Source organism: Tetrao urogallus (genome assembly GCF_951394365.1).
Source record: "Tetrao urogallus genome assembly, chromosome: 1".
In the NCBI taxonomy this organism is placed as follows: Eukaryota; Metazoa; Chordata; class Aves; order Galliformes; family Phasianidae; genus Tetrao; species Tetrao urogallus.
In genome coordinates this window covers 97,005,770-97,027,034 of record NC_136813.1, presented here as the reverse complement: position 1 = coordinate 97,027,034, position 21,265 = coordinate 97,005,770, and positions in this window count along the sequence as shown.

The following is a 21,265-nucleotide window of genomic DNA, read 5'->3' as shown; positions in this document are numbered from 1 at the left end:
ATATTTCTAGTCTCAGTATAATAGCTCATTTCTTGCTGTCAGTCAGTCCCAAAGTGAACAGAGCTGACGGATGTTGATCCTTTCAGATTTTCCCTTTCCCAAGGACCTTGACAGCTTCTGCTGCAGGAAAAACAAACTTATTTCATTTTTTCTCCTTACCTGTTACCTCCCCCAATAGCTGTTTTCTCTCTCGCAAGGTGTCACGGATTCAGTTTGTATCAAGAAACATCAGTACCTTAGCCTCAGTTCAGTAAAAGGGATCCGAGCAATAATGCAATGTGCTATCTGTCCTCTTTCTGCTGTGTGCTACAGCAACCAACTTCCATGCTTTCATTTCAAAAGTAGTTAGGTATGACAGGAAAAGTGTAGGGTAGACGTAGACACATAATGATGCTTTACTGAAAAAAAGATTAAAAGTTGGCAGCTACAAATCTACAGTACCTGCAATAGATATACTGGTAGGTATTGTAGGTGAATCAGCAAAATAAAACAAATGATAAAGGAAGGTTTTGCATGTTCAGTAGTGATAAATAATCTGAACTGAAAGATCTGCATCAGAATCCTTGCTGCTATTTCATTCATTTAAAGGAAAACAGAATTTGTGCATCATATATCATCCTGTGTGTGCACAGTCAGTAACACACAGCTTTTTGAAGTTGTATTAAATGTTCATGCTGAATCCAAGGGGAAATATGGCTTGTCTAGATAGCTCCAAAGAGTACATGACTAGGAGCCAAATAGTTAAGTCTCTTTGGTAATTTAATTTCCTATGGTAGATCTTCTATAAAATAACACTGAACTGAGAGTTACCTGCAGCCACTGGAGGCTGGTAATTCATTGCCATGCCATTTCTTCCTTCTGATTTCTGTGTGTGAGTACAGATGTTATGGATTAGCCTTCTTCTGTGTGAGTGGTTTATATAGTTTAGTTTAGTTCATCAAGACAAGCAAAGCACATCCACTTTTTTTTCTGGAATTTTCATTAGGCAAAACCTTCACTAACTTAAACCTTTCCCCAGTTCTCAGAAGAGCTCTATTATTATTTTGTAAGTGCAAATTGATAGATTTTAGCTGAAATTTGTGATCAACATTTAGGAGCAGAGGTCTTCCTCTATAAGGATGTCCTGAGAAAAATGCAGTTTTGTTTACAGCCTATGATAATCTTAATGAAATAATTCATGGAGAGTCTGTGAGGAAAAGAAGCTTAGCATTTTTAAACAATATAGAAAATCTTTTTTTTTTTTTTTCTGACTGAAGAATGATATTTTCCTTGTCCGAAAGGACAGCAAAGGCAACAGAAACAATAGCAGTTTTCTTTTTATGCACAAGTTCAGGGAAGAGATTTCTTCTGGGAAACTCTTCTGCACCTCTGTTCTTCCTACTATTGGTCTCCATGCAGCTCAGCCTCTGCACCCTCCCTAGTGCTGCGTGCTGCCAGCAGCTTTCCAGCTCGCAGAGCATGGGAAGTTCTATGCACCCAGCATCCTGATTCACCTGCCTGCTACTCTGAAGGAATGCAGCACCCTCAGTAACACGCAGCCTGGCTCCTTTTGGAGCACTTTATTACTCATCAGTTAACCAGCCCTTTGCAAACCCATCTATGCAACAGTATTTAGAGCCAGACAAAATTATAGAAGTCAGGATCAGGAAGAAAGTTGTTCACGGTGAAGGAAAAAGACTGTACTTGTTGGATAGTATTTTAACCACCACCATGCCTTTCTACATCTGTTTTCCAACTCTTCTTTTATTAATTTAGAATAAATGATCCCAATCTGCCTTTACATTTGAGTTATTCTATGCGACTATAATATCTGCTTTTCTGTCTGAACAGGCACTCTTCTGTGTGAATGGTAAAATGGATAGAAGATCACAGTCGTTAGAGGAGGAAAAGCTGTATTAGACTGGAGTCCATCATCCTGTAAGGAGCTGCTATAGTACTATGAAAGAAGCTGTATTAGATATTAAATTGATATTAATATAGAAGCATTTTACATTATCTGAAATTATAATGAGCGAGAAGCCTGGGAATGTATTTTTCACTGGCATAGTCCCATGAGCAAGAAGCAGTGCCCAGACCATTACCAGGAGTGGGCTGCCAGGTGAGCTGGGGCTGCTTGTGCCTGTCCAGCCTCAGCCTTGGTGCCTGGGGCTGCCAGCCCCCCCGGGTGGCTCCCTCACCACCCCATGTTCTCTCTGGACAAGTGGGAATGGGCAGGTTCTGTCCTTAGGAGTTGATCTAAAATCCATCAGAGGCAGAGGGAGTGGAACTTAGATTTATGAGCAAGGTTCGGTGCTTCAATAGGTGTCACTGCCCCCAAAAAATCAGTCCTCCCAGGGCCCCGTGGGGCAACTACAGGCGATAGGATCTGCTTAGTCTCTGAAGGTTTGCTGGGAGCATGAAAAATCTCGTGGCATTTTTGCAGAATGGATATAAACCTTTTGGCATCCTGGCTATATTTAAAATTAAAAGGATTTTTTTCTGCTTAATTCAAATTTCTCCTGCATTTTAATTGATGCAGCTTTAATTAATTCCTTGCTTCTTCCAGAAGAAGGCTGACGAAGATTTGAAACAGCCCTTTAAGTGTTCCCTTACTTCCTCTCCCCCCATAGATGTCAGGTAAAACATAGTATTTAACAGTATTTTAAATTTGTATTGCACTTTATGACAGTTGTGGAAACTGGCATCATAGAAATATACTCTTTCATAACTATTTTCTGTAGATTTTTTTCATTGGCATATGAAACCATGGGAAATAAATGCTTTTACTGATGGGGTTAGAATTACGAGACAAGGAATATCTTTAGTGAAGTGCTTTAAACTCTCAGAACATTTTTTTTCTCTTAAAATACTTGCAACAGAAGCACATTACACCTGGTGCCCTGGTTTCATTTCTGCATGCTGTCTTCTTAGAGGTTTCACATAGTTTACAAATGGAAAGTCTGGCTACACAGCATACACTTGCTGCTGATGGCATAAATAGTGGGTAGAGTAACAAAAATACCACATTTCTTCTCAATACAGTATAAATTTCCAGTTCTGAGTAACTACTAAACACAGTGGATGAGGTATCCTGTTACTAAGGCAACCAATTCCTGTGTTATATTTAAATATATATATATATAAACTCCCTGTGCTATTCAATTAAAAAAAAAAAAAAGTACCTGTCAAAACCAAGTGAACTGAATTCTTGATGTGAGCTGTCTTGTATAAGACTAAAAGTTGTGGATGCCTCGGACTGGACCTTCAGATTGACAGGAAGAGTAAATATAAGCAGCGATGACTTTAAAGTTGCAGTGTTGGCCAACTTGTACAAAACAAGCATTAGGACTAACTTTTCTAGGGCCTTTGTATGCTATACATACCTTCCAAGAATTTATGTATTTTAGTGTTTCATAGCACCTCCAGAGGCAGCTCTTTTGCTCATTGCATTAGATAGGCCAGTGTGTTCCTCAAAAATGGTAATTTTTATTAACAGTGAGCAAAACCAAGAGAATTACCAGCTGCATGGGTAATCTCTAAACCTTGAGGTTTATTTTTATTTCCATGTACATATTTTTAACCTGAGAATGCATCATATCATAAGGAAATACACATAACTCAATGCTGCTCCAAAAGAGTAACTGCAGTTCTCATGTTCACTGTCTCTCTTTTACCCCAAGAGAAGAGTCTGTCATTCTCTCATCATTCCATAATGCCAGTTCTTATCCATGTCCCTCAATGGGTTGCTCTCTTTCCATGGCTGGAGTCCAAGTAATTTCAGCTTTTTCTAACATCTCAGAGGTGATGTTCATTTTCAGAAAATGTCAGTGATACATCAAAACTGAGAAGAATCCTTGCTCCCTATGAGTCTGTTCTTGAAGAAACTTTCCTTATCCTATCTCGATCTCATCCTTTTCAGATGTTTCCCTTGTGTGGTCATAAAGGCGGTGCTTGTACTTAGGGAAACCATTCCAAGCACAGTTGATGCAGTTCTTTGGACAGTTATCTCCCAATAGGGATAACAGTATTTCATGACCCTTCAATCCAAAAGTTAAATATGTTTTAAGCTACATGTTCAAAGCCAGTACTTTACTGCAGTGTAAATGAATTCTGTCTCGTACATCCCTTTCCTTGCTCACCTTCAGATGCTGGAGCAGAACACCTCCCCTTTGAGGCCTCTATCTCTCTGGAGTTCCCAAACAGCCTTCAGGCTGTACTTCTCCCTTTTCATAAACTCCTTGCTCTCAAAACCTGTGGGGAACATGGATTACACATGCATGGAAATGGAGTTTTTACTAACAAGTGGCCAAATCCTCAGACGTTTCCTATACAGGTATTTGTGCATCTAGTCAAATAAAGATAGAAAACAGAAAAATAAAAAAGGCATGATCCCAATAACAAATGTATTTCTAAATTAATAATCATTTTAAAAAACCATCAAGTCTGAGACACATTAAAATTTAAGGTGATGTTTGAACACGTACTGTGTCTCAGGCTCTGGTGCTTTAAGGTGCATTGAGCAGTGTTTTACTTGCAAGCAGTTCCATTAATTTCAGTGACCCAGTTATAGAATAAGACACCACTCAGCGAGAGAAAAGATGTTAAAAATCAGCCCACAGTATTTGATGGTAATTTGATTTCTGTACTGCCTACCAGACCCAGTCACCCCGTTCCGCTTTCACCACAGTGCAGCATCTCTTTCATAGATGCTGACATCTCTAGACGGCTGTCAGCCTTTGTAATGAAGAATATTAGAATAACACTGTATCTCTTTCAATAAAGCCCATATGCATCCATTCATGAGCAGGATATTCTTTCAGTGATTCTTGTAAAACTCCATGGCATTTTTAAGTTTGATATTCAGGTTTCTGTGACTATGGTAACTTCTGTGCATTTACATATTGTAGGCTGTGCAGCTACAAAGCTGCATAGGAGATAATTGATTTTCTCCCTCAAGGAATTTGGTGCTCCACTTCAGAGACTGTCCTTTGGATTATCGACTCCTTATTATTAGTCATTTCCAAAATTATTGCCATGGCTATGAGATTCGCAAACCTGTCAGACTTCTGTCTGCTTTTCCTCAGGGTTTGCTTCTTGACCAGGCAGGTTTTAATCCTCTTATACTTATTAGAAACAAAGCTAGCTACTCTGCTGGCACTTTCTCCCATAAGGCTGACATTTCAAATCAGTTTTTTATCAACACATGCTTCTTGCTTGCCTTTATGATAGCCTCAAAAATGCTGCAAAGAGCTTGGTCAGTGATGATAACCTCTGTGGTGCACTGACCTACGGCAAGGATAGGAGCCTTTCCAAATGGCTCCTGCATATTAGCAAATAAGTAGTTTGTGCTTGCACTTGGCTACACTGTCACCATTTTCAGTGTTTCATGGTTGGACCAACAGTTCGTTTATAATACCTTCATCCCCATTTTCATTTTTCAAATGATTTTCTAACTCCAGAATAAACTCTCACTCTAGTCTAAATACTGCATACACTGCCTGCCCGCAATTAATTGAATTATTTACTCCAAAATATCAAAGTGATTCAAATAACCCTTGAAGATCCATTGGAATGGGTGTGTGTTTTTGTTCTGGACTGGACATTCTTTTAATGACAAAGGGTGAAATTCATGTTTTATAAATATTTCACCAAACACCTTGACAGCTATTTACCTTCTGAAGCATAGCAGTTTCTTATGTTGATTTTCAAAGCACTTATGACTTCACAGAAGTGGTAATGATCATGCAAATGTAATACAGTATCTGAGTTTAAGATACTGCTATTTCCCTGTGTTTTCATGCTGCTTTCATAGCAAGAAAGTGCTGTTTATCAGTGCAGTCTCTGCAGTTTTCAAACACCACAGGTAGCAATAGGAGTGACTCAGTGCTTCCATTAACGTCTGCGGTTTCCCTTTTTGTACCTTTCATGATTTCTGGCTTACATTTAAGGTAATCGTTGAGTGGCAAGGATCTGGTTTTCATTTTGCACTTGTATCTGACCAAGGCATAAGGCTGAACATGATGGAGCTACAGCGATATGTCCCATGGCAGTAGTTTGTTAGTTTCCATGTTATATATTCTTTTGTTTGCAATCAGCTCCAGCTACTACTGGAGCTACTACTGGTCCCTTACTGAGCTTGTCATCCTCTGGAGACTTAAAAGCAGAATTGGGATCCAAAAATGTAGTGACAATTTTAGTGTCATTGTTTCAATAGCACTAGAGAAAGATTGATATGAAGGCATGGTGTTTTGGGACAAAACAATAAGGGCTGTGACTATCAAGTGCTCTTTCTTACCTGTATAACATCAGCAGTATTCATGTATGTGCACATGTTCATATACATGAACCCCACATTTTTTGTGGGATGGTTTTCTATTTACAATGCCTCTGTCTGTCTGCAAGGGAGCCAAGAACATCCTTATATGCTAGAGAAGGATTCTGAACTTCACTGTTAGTCTTAAACTAGCCATGACAGATGAGAGTCTGTTCTCAGCCTCATATTTCTCTGGTAGTGGCAGTTCTGCAGTCTTCTCACTTAACTTGTTCCATTGCCTAACTTTTCAAATAGTTACAGTGTTTTCCTAATATTAAATCTAAATTACTCCTTGCTGCATCTTAAACCCATTAGTTCTTGTTCTGTCCTTGTTCTCTAATGAGAATAATTGGTCTATGTCCTTTCTATAACAACCCTTTACATATTTGTAGACAGTAATGCTTCCCCTCAGTCCTCTTTTCTCTAGACTGAACAGGCCCTGTTCTCTCCAACTTTTCTCAGAGGTCTTATTTACTAACCCTTTCATCATTTTTGTTGCTCTCACATGAACTCACTCCAATTTCTCTGTCTGTTTTAAAAAGTGGTGCCCTCAAACGAATGCTGTTCTCCAAATGAGGCCTAACCAATGCTAAGTAGAGCAGAATAATTATCTTGCTTGTTTAACATGAGACACTCCTGAACATGGCTCTCACCTCTTCTTTGAAAGCTTGGTGATCATGACTCACGTCCCATTTATCATCCTTTATAACTCCACAGAAAACAGAAGCTCGCCAATGCAACATTTTTACAGCAAAGAAAAATAGATTAAGTACTGAATTCCTAATTATCCCCTTTTCCAAAGGAGAGGCTTTCCCCTCCTTGCCGGCTTACACTGCTGACAACCACAAAGTGGACTTTGACATCCCTCACTGCAAGGCACAGGTGCTCCTCACCATAAAGCTGGGGCTTCCCATTCCTCCTCCCTACACTTGCATGGGGCCTTAGGCTGCCACTCCTTCCTCTTGCATGTCCCCCAAAGCCTCTTTCTGCCGTCTGTGGCTCCTCTGAATGGCCCCAGTAGACAAGAGTAGTGACAGTTGCCAGCCTTCACCAGGTTTTGCTCAGCAATGTTGCTTCAGCTTGAACAAACTTGCAGGCATGCATGAGAAGGAAAGTGCATTAATGCAACTACGTGGTAAGGATGGCTGCTGCAAGCAGCCTGTGCACAGAGGCTGCAAGCCCAGTGCACAGAGTGATGCCTGGGCAGCACTGCTGAGAGCCCACCTGCAAGCATCAGCCATTCACACAGCAACTTTTAGTGAGGATTCACCACTGCTCTTGGGTTTGTTTGTACCCAACCTATCATAAATGCAGGAAACAGCAATGAATTGTATTTAAAAGAAAAAAAAAGTTCATTAAAGTGTAAAAGAATACAGCCTCTATAATGCAAAGGTGTTTGCCTGTTTTTCACATTGATAGAGGAGCTAGCATGCTGATGTTTGAGGGCTGTTCTAAAAGTAATGCTTCTTGTTTTATGATGTTTGTCCACAATGTTTAAGGTGGATGTTGATGACATGGCAGCAGATGTTGAACCTTCCTGCCAAAATCCCATTCCATTTTGTTGCCATGTCACAGATAGCAGAAGAGGGGCAGTCTGACAAAGTGGCATCTGACATGGAAGTGCATCTGAATCAAAGGTGTGTCGTTGAATTCTTCCACATGATAAATTGCACCCATTGGCATTCATCAACACCTGCTGAACGTTGTTGGAAACCAAGGAGTGGATGTGAGCACAGTGAGATGGTGAGTGGTGCATTTCAGCAGAGTGACGGTGACAGTGGGTCACCTCCCCTGGTGAAGATTTTTGTAAGTGCGGCATGCAGGCTCTTGTCCATCACTGGTGACAATGCATAGCTAATGGTGATGGCTATGTTGGAAAATCGTGTTTTGTAGCTGAAAATTTGCTCTATCAAATAGGGATATTGTGATTTTTGTATCTCTTGTAGTTTCCACTGAAATTAATAGGAGGCATTACTTTTGGAGTGACCTACATATATTAATGTGCTCCTCATGCTTCTAATTCTATTGGACTGCAATTAGTTCTTTGTTCCTCATAGAGTGCAGGCTTTTAGCTAGGAAATTCAAGGCACCCACCATATGACATTGCTGGTCTTTAGTTTGTTTTCTTCTGGATTATCTGCAGGTTTGGCCTTTGAAAGAGCTCCAGTTCAGCTGCTTGGTGCTGTGCAAGCACCCCTGTTAACATGTCAGAAGTCAAGCCTTGTGACTTGGCCATCTGTTTTCCAAGTCCACTTCAGCTGTGGAAGCCTGCAATGACCAGATGAGCAGAGGTCTGGGGGGAGGTGGGAAGGAAGGGAAGGCTGGAGAGCTGCAGCCAGTGTGCTAGTGACAGAAATAGTAGCAAGAGGAGGAAGAGGCACACTACTGTTTTGAGTCACAGTCAGGGAGTGGAGGATGCATTTATCTTTATCTTTACTCTGAAATGGTTATCAAGGCTGTGGTTTTGTTTTGTTTCCATGTCTGTGCTGTGAATTCTTTGCCTAAGCATCGTTCCTGATGCTTGTTTAGGTACTCTAGTAGGAAGGATTTGGGAGGAACTGCTCTGGGCTTTGAGGTGCTGCAGCAAGTGGATGCTTCATCAGTGGAAGCACCTTTGCAGGATTCCCTCACAGGCAGCTGAGAGGTTGGTCCTAAATCCTGCCCCAGTTCTCCTGCCAGTGATGAAACTCCCAGAGCTCCCCTGCAGGGAGAAAGAACCCTGATATCCCACTGTAATGTCAACTTGCTACCATTTTACTTTGGAGTCTTAACCAAAACATGGTCTCCTTACCTTCCAATGTATGCATGTGATGCAGGGACAGCAGTGCTTTCCAGAGACATTAAATGCCTACCAGGCTTTGAGGTTGGACCCAGACACCCCATTGCCTTTGCTGAGCTTAGACTCAGCCCTGGAGATCCATGCACCTGAAGACACTGCTGCAGGTTACTTTTTTTCAGAGAGCAAGGCTTAATCTGCTGACACACCAATTTGTCTGCAAATAAGTAAAAACTCAGCGAATGAATCCTGATGAAATGTTTCACTTTTGGATTTGGAGGGAGTATGCAAGGGCACAAATCCACCTACCTCCTCGTCCCTGCAGTCAGCAGAGGTGCTGGGCCAGAGCCTTCTCTTTGCTGAATCTGTGTTTGCCAAGAGAGGGCGAGGCACTCTGGCTTCTTTGCCTGGCTCTTGATCTACAGTGCAGCTGCCAGGAGCTGCTCTGGCATGCAGCCTTCAGCAGCTCCTCCAAGGCTGTAGCCACAATGAGTACAGGCAGATAGTGGTATGGGTTGGGTGCTTCCCTGTGCCTTTCTTTCTCCTGCCCATCTCTGCCTGCCCTACTAGTGTGCCCCTCAAAGCGAAGGGGCAAAGGAGCCTGAAGGTGTGCATTGGTGCTGACAATCACTCATGCGTGCAGGTAGCACAGCTTCTCCCTTTTACCTCAGCACCTTATAAGCAATGAAGAGAACATGCCCATGATTTACAAGGCTCGTGCTGAATGTAGTGGCATCATTGACTGCTACATTTTTCCAGATCGGTGCACCAGTGTGTTGCTTAATAGACCTCTAGCGTAATGTGCAGCGGCACAACGCTCTGTACCTTGGAGCTAAGGCTTAGGAGATAGAACAGTGCAGTTGCTTTTCATACTGCGCACAGTGAAATTATACAGGAAGTAAGCCACCTCGTGAAGAAACTAGATACCAGAGGAGTTATTTTTCTCAGATAAATTAAAAAGAACGATTAAATGCTAGATAGGTAGGATACTACAGAAGTGCTATTCTTGCTAGGGAACTGGCCATATACGTTACCTACTGACTCTAAAATGACTGGGAAAGTGTACTTACAAAAATCGCTACTGCTGATTTATTTTCTGATAGAAAAAATAGAAATGAGGTTTGGTTATACCGCATAGTGCTAAAATACTGTGGCTTGTAAAGAGCACCTGAATATGTGAGGACACGATGACTGGGTTGCTCTGCGCTTGACTGATGAGCTTGCATGGCCCTAGCAAAAACCTCATGCATTGAGCAAGGAACCATGAAACACAGACCCATCTGTCTGCAGTCTGCTATCTCTTTTGGCTTTACAGTGCAGTGCCTTGTATGTGTGGGATGCTGATTGCAAATAAAACTGACTGAAAGCAGGAAAGGTGTCCCCAAACTTTTCAAATCCAGCATCTTTTTGGCATCTCTTGTTGGCCAAGGTCAATACAACTCCTGGGGAATTTCTCCTGCCATCAAAATTCTGATCCTGTTTTGGGCCAGTCACACAGACACTGAGGCTCTGAAGCAAAGCTGGTGAGGGGTCTGGAGCACAAAACTTATGAGGAGCAGCTTAGGGAACTGGAGTTGTTCAGTTTGGAGGAGGCTCAGGGTAGACCTTATTGCCCTCTACAGCAACCTGAAAGGAGGTTGTGGTGAGGTGACGGTTGGCCTCCCAGGTAACAGTGGTAGGATGAGAGGTATTGGCTTCAAGTTGCACCAGGAGAGATTTGTGTTGTGCATTAGGGAAAAATTACTACCAGAAAGAGTGGTCAGGCACTGGAATGGGCTGCCTAGGGAGGTAGTGGAATCCCAGTCCCTGGAGGTGCTCAAAAAACATTTGGATGTGGCACTGAAGGACATGGATTGGTGGGTAGTACTGGTGGCAGGTGGATGGTTGGAGACTAAGTGATCTTACAGGTTTTTTTCCAACCTTAATGATTCTATGACAATGATTTTTACTCAGAGGATAAGTACAATTCATTTTAAAGACCATCCCAACACTGTATCAAAACCTTTTCATTCATCTCAGCAAATGTTGGCAATTTGTAATCCTGACTATTGAGGGGGCAGCCCTATAGAGAGAACTTCTTGTGTTGTGCATACTCATGCCATCTCTAAACTCTCTGATTGTGGAGTTTAGCAATTTCCTCTTTGCAAAGATTTGCCTCCCACTCAAAATACATACCTGAATATTGTAATAGTTTGGGGCTTAACTCAAATTAATCGCCACAACACTAGTTTCTTGAAAAATAAGAAAGAATAAGTGTGTTACAGCAGAGTATAGTTGTCTGCACAGAGACATGGTGCAGTGTTGCTGCCCCATATGGGTCTGCTTTATGCAGACACACCTTATGTTGGGACCTGACACCTACACATGGACTCCCCATTCAGTGGGAAGTTTGGGGGAATTTCTTTACTGCTCTTTCAGACTTTCAGTGTTCAGAGTTCAAATTCTCTGACTCAGTGGAATAGAAGTTAAAAATAAAAGAATGGGCTGTGATTGTGTCTGCCTCGTGTTCTGGGATGGGAAGAGAAGTGGAAAAGCTTTGTTGTTCAAATGAGTAACGTGCAAACACCGTTCTTCCCTGTTTTTAGTTCTCTGACTGTTGTCAGTGCAATAGAGGAAGCAGAAAGACCACAGCCTGGTGTTCTGAGTCCATGTCAACAGCTAACCAAGCCGACTTGGCCTTTCTCCCCACACTTGTAAGTGACAGAGATAACCTTTGTGGAACAGGGAGTGATCAAACAGTTGTTGTATACCACGCTCCTTTGAAATATGTCAGTAATACATACTGGCCACGTCTACTTTGATACTCAGTTCTTAACCACTTGATAGGCAATCCATAACTTAAAAAAAAAAAATAATCTTGAAAGTGTGAGTGTGACAAGAAGCCCCTCAATCTGTTGAAGACCAGCTTCAAAATCTTCCTTCTAAATACAGCTATTCCAGTTATATAGTTAGCTATTCCAGTATGTGTGATGGCACAACACTGTCCATTCTCTCAGACCTTAAAAGATAATATATTAGAACCTTGAATATTTCCTGGCTCAATGCATTTTTTAATATCATTTGCATCGGTGTCTCTGTTCACCTTGCATTTCATGAGCAAGTAAACTGTGGAATGTTAACCTTTCCTGTAAAAAAAAAAAAAAAAAAAAAAGCACTTTAAGTGGAAGTCAATATTGGCACAGTCTACAAAAAAACTGTCTCAGCTGTCTGGGTGAATGCTTTGTCTGGCATTCCTTGCAATTCTTTGGGTTGTATTCGTTGTTTTTTCTACTCCTTCTTCTTTTAAGGCTGAAAAAAAGAAGTTTCACAAACTAATATTAGTATCAAATTCTCTAAATTGTCAAGTCATGCTCTGGCTAGTTTTTCTCCTCTACAGCGCTATGTGCCACATTGAGCATTTATGCTTACAGTACATCTCTTCTTGTGTAATTTATAGTATTTAAAGGCTCAGATGATCCCGTGGCTTCTTAGTTCCTCAGTGCTTAAGTGGACTCTTGGCTCGGTAACAGTGATTCCAAATCTAACAGGCAGCCACTTGCCATTACAGTGCTTGATGGCTCCCATACTCCAAGAACGTAACTAGCAGTATGAAAGATTTCTCCAAAGACTGATGCTGCAATTAACTGAATTACTTCAACGGGGTGCAGATAGGACAGATTTAAAGTGGAGCCTGTTACTGTGCCAGGGGCTGGATGACAATCCTGCTGTGCCAGTCGAGGGAAAAGAAAACCCTTCTCTGCCAGTTCTCAACGAAGAAATTCTTGCTGTGACAGCAGATCTAGCGTGCATGCTTGATTTAATGCCCTCAATTACCATATCTTTGTAATTATCGTTCATGTCCGATAAGTCTTGTGGAAACGATCAGGTCTTGAGTAGAGGATCTAGGAGTCTTGTAAGAATATAATGTCTTGAATTGATCTTTGTTTAATGTTTCACCGCTCTGCTACCAATTGATCATTCTTTGAATAAAATGATAGCATAGCTGTATGCCAACACCTGTGATTCATTTTCACTTAGATAATCAAAATGTTGTTTCACAAGACCCTGATGATGTTCAGGATGCCTTTTAGGAGGTATTACCTTACTCCAAGCTGATTCAGATGGTCCGTTTCTTATAACTCTATCAGACTAAATCCTATGGTTTATGAGGCATGCTTTTCTCTTGCAAAAAGTTCTGACAGGGGTACAAAACTGTTTCATTGCAAAGTATTTCAACTACTGAGGAATCACAGTAATTTTGATTTTTTTCTCCACTTGAAGAATCTCAGCATATTCTTTATCAATAACTATATGTTGCAACTTTTTTTTCACTAAACTTAAGGGTATGCATCCTGGTGCATGCGGATCAATTGTTCATCCAAGCATCTGTTTTCTCTCTATCACGTTAAAATCATAATGCTAAGATTCAAACATTGCCTTTTTTTTCAGGAGGGCATCTTTCAGCTCTGCCAACAAGTTAAAATTAAGTTTTTCTCTCCTCTAGCAGTTCTGAACAATAACGTTCCTGTTTGTAGCTGAATTTTGAAAGCACATATCCATCTGCCAGGTTATGTGCTTCTGTTATTACTATTGTTTAATCCTAATTAAATAATTAATTTAAATAGTGCCATGGAGTTTGAAGCTTGCATAGTAATAAAATGGTATGCAAAGATCACCTTTAGGAGGACTTGAGCTTGGAAGCAGGAAAACCCAATGAATCTGGATGCTCTAATGTAGTTAAGAGACCTTGTAGTTCTCAGGTTGCTGTAGTAAGCAGGTATTTCATAGACTTTAGGTTAGGGACACAAGTGAATTTTACCTAGGAAACGATTTTCCTATAGTTTTATGAACTGAACATAGCGATATGTTCTCATGTTTTAGAACACTTTTTTGATATTACATGAGGCACAGTAGCAGTAGCATCAGGAAAATTGCACTGTAGCACAGACTGCTGTCTGCCTGCAGCAAAGACAAAGTTTGTATAGGACACAGAAGGCACAGAGCCCCTGCTGACCTTCTGTGAATGAAGTTTCTAGTACACTCTGAGAAAGCAATCTTTCTTCCCGTGGTCTTTGTACTATCTTGCATGTGTTGTCTTTTTTTTCTAAAGAGAGAAGACACCGCTGTAATTTTATAAGAACTATCAGCATCAAAAAGACTCTAAAACATCTGAAAAGGCCAGAATTGTGATTTATTATGTCAGCCACCTCCTTTCACATTAACACAGACCAATTGGAAATCAGCCTGACTTGGTGGTTGGTGTGGTCAGCCTGAGTGGTGTGACTCAATAGTTGTGGCTGGCATGGCCAATTGTTGGGGCCACATAGCACGATAAATAATCAATACTGGAGTTTGTTTTTGTGATGTTATTATTATTAGTTGTTTTTTTTTTTTTAGCTGAGCAGTGTAGTTATTTACATCTGATAAAGAAAGCCTTCCTCTTTGTCTAGTGATTCTCCTGTATTTTCATGAATGCAATTAAAATATTCTCACTTGAAATGTCACCATCTGCCTCTGTCAGAGACCGATATGTTGGGCTTCTCACCACTCACCTTTGCTTTCTACAACATTGATGGTCCTTTGAGTTAGTGATGCTTGTATAATTCCAGATGATAGCTTCCCATAGCCACGTGATACCATTTCTTCCTGATTAAGCAGAACAACTGAGCACCTGATTGACTTTTACCATAAATGCTGACATTCTGCAGCCAAAAGGGGACATGGGGAAAAAACACTTTGATAGTCTTTAATGCATACAGACCATTTTCAGCAAAGATTTCCATTTCAAGAGATTTGTTAGTATAGTCTTGGATTAGTGTATGCATTGAAATCTTTACTTAGGGAGATTTTCATCCTCTGAGGCACACACATCACAGCTCCTTGTTGTTCAGAATCCATATGACTATATGCTGAATAATGAATATTTTTTAAAGCTTTATCCAGCTACACTGTGACACTTTACCAATTTCAGCTAATCTGACACCCTTGCTTTAATTTTTTTTTTTTTTTTTGACATTTCCTAACATAAAACTTTTAGCAAAGACTTCTAGCTTCTAGAAATTCTTCAGTCCCAGGCCAATGAAGTGCTGAGATGATGATTAAAAGAACAAAATAAAAAATAAGGTATGCTGAATTTGTTTTAGAACAAGCTGACTAGCTGCAATTGAGGTTAATTGACCTTTATAATGGATACACAGGACAGTACTAAAGCTATATACATAAACCACCAGTTTATTTGAAAGCAAATTGTGTTAATTGACATTCATTGTGCATCTTTCTGTTGTTTATTGCTAGTTGCTCATGTGAATAGTTTGTTGATATTACAGATAGGACAAACATTTGTTTCAGACAAATAGGATTTTCAGTTGAATAGGTTTTAATTAAATGATCTCCTGTACTCAATTTGGAAATTGTGAAGTACTGTGCAGTATGTAGTTAATCCTGTAGTCTAGGATCTTAAATTGTTGATTCACATCTCACACAAATTTGTTAATTTTTGGCAAATAATATCTAACATTTCTGGCAGTTGCACAAGATTCAGGTCTTTTCCCAGAGTTAAACATGAGATTATGGTGTTGTAGGGACAGAGCTAATGCCAGAATTATAGGTGGCTTGTCCATCTGACAGGACAAATCAGTGATATAGTAAACGTGCGTTCACCACTATGTAAAAGCGTAAGTGAAGTAATAAGTAAGTTAAGATGTGCAGCTGCTCTCATATAACTGTTCTGTTCTGCTGGACACCGAGCTGTTGTCTTTCCTTTCATAAACCTCGCTAACCACCTGCACAGCTTCACAAACATATAGCCATGGCATTGATGTTTTACTTAGCATACAATAGGTCCACTAATTCAGTACAAACCAGTCACTTTTCCCTTTTTTTTTAAATGAAGGGAAACAATGGTTAACAAAGTTGCTATTCATATGGCCACTGCCATTAGTGACACCTTTCTCTTCACTTCCAGAAAGAAATAAGAAGTACCCCTCCAAAGCCCCAGGTAGAAGCCTTTTCTAGGTTACAAAGCACATTTTGCTGAAAAAAGTTGAAGTGAGAAAAGATTGCTAATAAATTTAATCTAAAAATAAAGCTGAACTAAGAAGAAAGGTAGATGTCCTGTAGGCATGTTCATGGCATTAATTCACTGGCACAGAGCTATCAGTTACGCTAATAATCTAGATCTTTCCGATTCTACTTCATTGTCTTTAAATAGCCACATAGCTAGACATTGTCAAAGAATAAAAGTAGTATTTTCTGTACATTTTCCCCACAGAAGTATTTAAAGAGAAATAACTGTTGCACCACTTCTGTTTGTGTTCCAGTGAGTAGTTCTAAGAGCGGGTAAAATAAGGAGCTTGACAGAGTCAGTGGCTGGTTGTCAACCTGCAGTGAGTATGCTACTGCCAGCCCTTAGGCCAGCCCTCAGGACATCATGGTCAAACAAGGAGCTACAGACTGATAGGTTCATCACATGGAGAAAATACTGGAGAAATACAAGCTGAATGCCATGCACATTCACTTTACAGCCTCTTCCACATTCACCTGAGTTGTAGGGGATGATCTGCTCTCATTGCCTACCAGACACAAAAGATCAGGGATGGAAACTCCATGCAGCAGGAAATATTGGACAAAATATGCTTATACTCATCCTAAGTAACTTATTCCTGGAATTGATCAAAGACCGTCATTGCATAAAGCAGTTGTACAGCATACACAGCCACCAGGCATAACAGTTTGATGCAGGTAACCTCTTCAGTGTGTAGTGTAACCCGTAACCTCAGTTTTGAGCTGTGAATAGGAGGCAGAGGCATTGCCATTCTGTTACTAGATATGAAAGAACCACTTCTCTGATATTAAAGAAGGTGAAACCATTCATGATGATATATGAATCATTTGGGAAACTGGCATTAAGACTGTTAGGATAGACTCAAAGCTGCTAACAAAGCTTTGAAAAGGCTTGTTTCTTCCATTGTATTTGCATCACAGAGTTTTCCGTGTGTGTTTTTGTGTGTGCACCTGTGGACAGAAAGAGCTAGACTGACCCTGACCTGTTGGAACAGCTAACTCCTAGGGAAAGGGGCAGGTTGTTCTCAGAACCTAGTTTTCTGAGAAACTAGGCTGCCTGGTCAAAGGCACCTGAAGTATTATTTTTTTTTTCAGCGTTGTCTTGGGCTCTCAGCACCACCTTTTGTAATGGCATCATCACTGATCACGCAGGTACCCTGATACCAGAAATTATTTTGATTGCCACTGTGACTTTGTTATGAAGTTCTTTTTCATTTTATAGACAGTAAGCTGTGGACTTCCCCACATCACAGGAGAAACCAATCACTCAGTGGGAGGTGTCAGGGAACCCAGAAAGTAAGGATTTTTCAAAAATATTCTTTTGCAGGAAAGCAAGTCTTGTCTTCTAGCACCGATTTCTCATCCTAATGTTAAGCAACTTTTGGGTGCAAATGTGTTCATCTACAAAGGGTACAAATTATCTTCTCCCAGCTTCATCGCTGAATGGGAGACAATGATTCCACTTGTGTTTCTGCCATTATGGACTAGAGCAGGGTACTTTGACTAGCAAGACCCTTGACATAGTTTCCTATGTTTCCCTCACCAGACTGGTGAATTATGGGCTGAATAGCTGGGAGATAAGAGAAATGCAAAACTGACTGGGCTTCTGGGCTCAAAGGGTTGTGCAAGTGTTCCAGCTGGCGGCCACTTGAGTCCCTCAGAGACCAGCTGGTGCTAATGCAGTTTAATGTCTTCATTGATGATCTGGATGATGGGATAGAGTGTGCTCTTAGCAGGTTAGTGGACACCACCAAATTGGAGGAGATTGGTTAACATCCTGGAGGGCAGGGCTGCTTTTCAGAGGTACATGGATGGCTGAAGAAGTAGGCTGATGGGAGCTTCGTAAAGGTAAACAGAAATAAATGTGAAGAAGTAGCTCAACTCCGTGCAATAGAGCAGACTGTCTGTAGGGGACTTTCTATGGGGAAGCTGCTCTGCAGGAGAGGCCCTGGGTGTCCTGGTGGACAAGAAGATGAATGTGAGCCAGCAAAGAGATCTTAAAATAAAGTTGGTAAAAAACTGGCATGTGTTGCCTAGAATTATGATTTCCACCCTTGAAGATCTGCTGGACATGACCTGAGAAACCAGATCTAGCTAGACTCAGATCTCTGTATTAGACTAGAAACCCCCAAAAGTTGCTTCCTACCTCTGCTGTGCTGTTCTATGACGAGAGTAAAGGTATAGACAACATCTGTAGAGGATCATTTGTGGCAGTCTTTGATACCAAACGTACATTAGAAAGTAAGGATATGAACCTCTCATGTAAATTACATTTTGACATTATGGGCATGGTATTGCCCCATAATAGCAGTAGCAAGCAATGTGCTGTTGGATAGTGGAAAGCTGTATGCAGGGAGACCTTGAGGACCACAAGGTAAGTGAAGCATGGGGTTGGGTGCACAATATGCGCACAGTTATTGCAGTGGAGTTCAAATAAGCACACAGAATGCATAGTTGGCTGATGTAAGTTTTCTTCTGATGAAAATTCAGTGAGAAATGGAAGAATGTATAGGCTTCCTGGCACTGAAAACATTTCAGATTTGCATATGGACAATGAAGTATTAGAAAAAAATGACTTGCTGAAGGCTGTCAGAGAATATGGAAATCTGCACTTTCTGATCTGATGTACTAGCAATACTAGTACTAGCAGTATTGATATACTGCAATGGTATCCACCAATACACTTTGTGCTCTGCTGCAATAGGAAAGGGGAGTGATGGGCACAAAGCTTGAAACAGAGATAAATGACATGAATGCAAGAGGCAAGAGTTATGTTTACATTTGAATTCCAAGTGTTCAACTATAATAAAGTGCTCAGTAATGTTTGTATGTGTTTGTTTTCATAAGCAATTTCATCAAAAGAAGTCCCTTCAAATCAGCTCTCCCCACATCTGGATTAACAGTGAAATGAAAACACTTACAGTGTATTTTGTATAGCAAGAGAAAGGAAGGTTCTGAATTTCAATTGCATATGATTTATACAAGTGCATTTTATTGTATTTCAACAACAATTTCTGGAATTTCAAGCTTAAGAATGACCTTGTTCATTTCACAGTCCTTGTCCTTCCTTACTTAACAACTTTCCGAATACACTTATGCATGCTTCAAGCTTTCCTCTTCAACCTGTTTGTTTTTAGATTATTTGCTTTTCTGTGTTTCTAGCAGTAGTTGAAAAAGAATAAAGGAAAAGCATCTCCTGTAGATTTTCCTTTGGAATATCTGCATCCAAGTATTCATTCATAACTCTGCAATATGAATGCAAATGCTCCTCACTTCTAACCTCTGTGTTGATCTTTTATGTCTTCAGAATTTTGGTGGCAAAATCTAGAGAAAGGGATGCTAATTCTGAGGACCTGCAGGCCAGCCTGCTTTGACTGTGGGACTATGGTCCAGCACACTGCCATTCCTTTTGGTGACAGAACAGCCTTGATGGCAAACAGGGCTGAACATGAGGCAACGCTGCAAACAGCAATGTTAACTTTGACCAGAGGTGGTTCACCCCTGAGGATGTGGGGTCATCACCACCTCAATTTTTTTGCTTTCTGTAGCCACTGGCTTTCTGCTGAGGACGAGCGGCTGCACACGTGCCAGCAGTGAGCCCTGCACCACAGCCCCAGGGGAAGTCACTGCACCTGCACTGCAGTTCTCTGTGGCGGGGAAATCCCCACCAGCTGAAGCCCACCGCTGGCCGCAGAGAGATTGGCCTTCTTGGCTTCATCTCTACAGTTCCAGGCTGGTTTTGCTTCTTTCTGTATGCTTTATGACTGCAAGGAAGAGCAGACTCTCAGTTACCTCTGAAAGAAAGACTTGAGGATCTTGTAGTCCCTCTCAATCACAGAAGAAGGTTTATAAAAATGAACAGGGGCTTGACACCACTGAGCAAATGGTAGAGAGGAACAAAACCCCATCCACTCGCTTCTTTTCTGAGTCTCTGGGATGTTGCAAAGATTCCTCAAAAGCAGCTCAGTTCTCCTGCAGATCCTAGAATTGGAACAGGTTTAAAAAGAAATACATATGTCTATCTACATATAAATTATACAGATTAGTCAGCATGAAAGCCAGCCAGAGAACTGTTTATGCTCAGACAGCGTAATCCAAGATCAGTGTGATTAAGACGACCACTGAGAGATGAAAGGAGGTTGGTACGCTTCATGTAAAAAACACATTTTTTTCCTTTGTGGTACAAAATTTCCTCTTTTTCTCGGAATAGCTTGAGAGAGCGGAAGTTTCTCAGTTTGAGATCTAATCTGCTCTGCCGTCACAGGAGGTTACAGATGCGTTGAATAAGCCTTCAGTTGACATATTTATCTCAACAAGAAGCCCTTTGGACAAAGTCTTGCTAGTTAGAAGCTGAAGCAGTTAAACAAAAGCTTAAGCTCATGGTTAATGACTAGTTAACCTCAGATGGTAGTTAACCTCTTGCCATCAGTCTAAGTTTGTGCAGGGTTTGACTCTGTAAAAAAATAACAGCTGTTGGGTGTTTTGCTCTGTAGGTGCCTCACCTGTCTCTTTGTAACCAGTTAAGGAGACCTATTCTCGTTTGCAAACTCATGGAAATAAACGTTCCTCAGAGCACGTCACTGCACATCTCTGGCCAATCTGGTGGTTAGTCCTTGATCCAGCTAGCTTATAGCTGTGTCAGAATCATGTTTACATACACCTGAAGGTATTTTTACACATTCAGTATTTTCACAGATGTCTAGAGAAGGAGTACAAAGACTAAGTGTTATTTTCAGCAGTACTTCCTAAGATGAAGAGATGGCAGAAGCTAATCCAGCAACATTATTTCAGGAAAATTTATTCAAATCATATTAAGTCAGCACAATGTGCGATGACACAATAAAGGTTAGAAACACTTAAGAGAAAATACAGCTGCCTGATGCAATCTGTCACAAATTTCATCCCTTGAAAGGCCTGTTCATTTCCAGGTACACCTGGAAATGTGGGGTAATTGCTGCTAGATAATGACAACTGTTGACAGCCAAAGCATAAAAGGATACTTAAAAACAGAACAAAATCAAGCAGCTCCCAAGCTTGTTTATTCTACTAAGCCAAGTTTATTTGCACCAAGTCTTTGAAATTTATTCAATTTTCTAAAATTAATGTTTTTATACTGTAACCCTCAAAGCAGATCTGTCTATTAGGACTCTGACAGC